The 2,902-nt window shown below is 49.6% G+C and overlaps 1 long non-coding RNA gene across 2 annotated transcripts; it reads left to right on the plus strand.

Moving 5' to 3' along the window:
- Positions 1-2,016: 2,016 nt before the first annotated feature.
- LOC143695806 (uncharacterized) lies at positions 2,017-2,619 on the plus strand. Of its 2 annotated transcripts, none has more exons than XR_013185337.1 (3): positions 2,017-2,333; positions 2,369-2,390; positions 2,528-2,619. It is a non-coding gene; the product is annotated as an uncharacterized LOC143695806 (long non-coding RNA). The 2 variants fall into 2 exon arrangements; XR_013185338.1 differs by lacking the exon at positions 2,528-2,619 and adding an exon at positions 2,450-2,494.
- The last annotated feature ends 283 nt before the right edge of the window (positions 2,620-2,902 follow it).

Genomic DNA, 2,902 nt, shown 5'->3' on the forward strand with positions numbered 1-2,902 from the left:
TGGGGCCCAAATTCTGAGGCCATCCTGGAGCAATTTTGGGGCCATTTCGGGTTGTTTTGGGGGCCTTTTTGGGCATTTTGGGTTCAAGGGTTCACGCCCTTACCCTTTAACCCCCAAAATCTTCCTCAAACCTCCCAAAATCCTCTTTAAACCCCCCCAAAATTTGTGTACCCACCCTCCTCTCCCTCACAGAGCCGCCCGCCATTTTGGGCCCATTTTGAAGCCGTCCTGGAGCCATTTTGGGTCGGTTTTGGGGCCATTTGCAACATTTTCGGCCGTTTGGGGATCAGGGGTTTATTCTCCACCCCTTTAAATCCCAAAATTTCTCTTTAAACGCCCCAAAACCCCCTTAAACCCCCCAAAATTTGTGTTTCCCGCCCTCCTCTCTCCCTCACAGAGTTGCCGCCATTTTGGGCCCATTTTGAGGCCGTCCTGGAGCCGTTTTGGGGCTGCTTTTGGGGCCCTTCTGAGTAATTTTGGGCCATTTTGGGGTCAGGGGTTCATCCCCTTCCCTTTAACCCCCAAATTCTCCTCAATCCTCCCAAAATCCTCCCCAAACCCTCCAAAATCACGTCCCCACCGTTCTCACCCAGCCGCCATTTTGAGGCCGTCCCGAGCCCGTTCTGGAGCAATTTTGGGGCCGTTTTGAGCGGTTTTTGGGGCCATTTTGAGCGATTTTGGGCTCATTTAGGATCCTTTGGGAACATTTTGGACCGTTTCAGGCTCAGGGGTTCACCCCCTTTGCCTTTTACCCCCAAAATCCTCCTCAAACCCCTCCAAAATCGCGTCCCCGCCCTCCTCTCCCCAGCCGCCATTTTTGAGGTCATCCGAGCCCATTCTGGAGCAATTTTGAGCGGTTTTGGGGCAATTTTGAGCGATTTTGGGGTCATTTAGGGGCCCTCGGGAACATTTTGGACCCTTTTGGGTCCAGGGGTTCACCCCCTTTGCCTTTTACCCCCAAAATCCTCCTCAAACCCCTCCAAAATCGCGTCCCCGCCCTCCCTCACTCTCCCCAGCCGCCATTTTGAGGCCGTCCCGAGCCTGTTCTGGAGCAATTTTGGGGCGGTTTTGGGGGCCATTTTTGAGCGATTTTGGGCTCATTTAGGATCCTTTGGGAACATTTTGGACCGTTTCAGGCTCAGGGGTTCACCCCCTTCCCCTTATAACCCCCAAAATCCTCCTCAAACCCCTCCAAAATCGCATCCCCCGCCCTCTCTCTCCCAGCCGCCATTTTGAGGTCGTCCTGGAGCCATTTTGAGCAATTTTGGGGCCGTTTTGGGGGCCGTTTGGAGCCATTTTGGAGCCATTTTGAGTCTGAGGGGGGATTAAACCCCCCCCTTTCCCCTTTAAACCCCCCCAAAAAAATCCTCCCCCCCAAACCTTTTTAACCCTTTCCTCCCCTCCTCCCTCCCACTCCCTCACAAGCACCGGGATTTCTCCGGGCCGTTTTTGGGGCCGTTTTTTTGGGGCCGTTTGGGGCCGGGGGCCGGCGCCTGACGCGCCCCCCCCCTTTTTGTCTCCCCCAGACATGTCGAGCCGCGCCGTGTGCCGCCACTTCATGCTCAAGGGCAGCTGCAGGTACGAGAACAACTGTGCCTTCTACCACCCCGGCGTCAACTGGGCCTCCCCTGCCCTGAAACACCCCCCAAAAACACCCAAAAAAAACCCCCAAAAAAAACCCCAAATCCACCCCAAAACCATCCCCCCCCCCCACCCCCCGGTTATGGCTTCCGTGAGGCCTCGGAGGGGGAAAATGTGGGGGGGTGGGGAAGAAAAGAAAAATGGAATTATTGTTGTTGTTGTTGAGGTGTGGTGGTGGTGGTGTTTAGGGGGGGGTTTGGGGTAGGAATTGGAGATTTGGGGTTGAAAATTGGAGATTTGGGGTTGAAAATTGGAGATTTGGGGTTGAAAATTTGGAGGTAAAATTGGGAGATTTGGGTGTAGGAATTGGAGATTTGGGGTTGAAGATTTGAGGTAAAATTGGGAGATTTGGGGTTGAAGATTTGAGGTAAATTGGAGATTTGGGTGTGTAGGAATTGGAGATTTGGGGTTGAAGATCTGAGGTATAAATTGGGAGATTTGGGTGTAGGAATTGGAGATTTAGGGTTGAAAATTGGAGATTTTGGGGTTGAAGATTTGAGGTAAAATTGGGAGATTTGGGGTGTAGGAATTGGAGATTTTGGGGTTGAAGATTTGAGGTAAAATTGGGAGATTTGGGTGTGTAGGAATGGGAAATCTGGGGTAGGAATTGGAGATTTGGGGTTGAAGATTTTGAGGTAAAATTGGGAGATTTGGGTGTGTAGGAATTGGAGATTTGGGGTTGAAGATTTGAGGTAAAATTGGGAGATTTGGGTGTGTAGGATTGGAGATTTTGGGGTTGAAGATTTGAGGTAAAATTGGGAGATTTGGGGTGTGTAGGAATTGGAGATTTTGGGGTTGAAAATTTGAGGTAAAATTGGGGGATTTGGGTGTGTAGGGAATTGGGAAATCTGGGTAGGAATTGGAGATTTGGGGCTGAAGATTTGAGGTAAAATTGGGAGATTTGGGTGTGTAGGAATTGGAGATTTGGGGTTGAAATTGGAGATTTGGGGTTGAAAATTTGAGGTAAATTGGGAGATTTGGGTGTTGTAGGAATTGGGAAATCTGGGTAGGAATTGGAGATTTGGATTAGAAATTGGAAATTTGGGGTGAAAAAGTGGAATTCTGGGGTTTAAAAGTTGAAATTTGGGGTTAAAAGTTGAATTTTGGGTTAAACGGAGGTTAGGGAGAAATGCTCCTTTAAGGGGCAGAAATGTGAATTTTTGAGGGGAAATGTGAATTTTGGGGGGGAATCAATTGATGGGGTGGGAATTTTCCTATAAGGGGCAGAAATTAAAATCTAGGGGGGAAAATTGGAATTTTA

Source organism: Agelaius phoeniceus, chromosome 27 (assembly GCF_051311805.1).
Source record: "Agelaius phoeniceus isolate bAgePho1 chromosome 27, bAgePho1.hap1, whole genome shotgun sequence".
NCBI classification, from domain to species: domain Eukaryota; kingdom Metazoa; phylum Chordata; class Aves; order Passeriformes; family Icteridae; genus Agelaius; species Agelaius phoeniceus.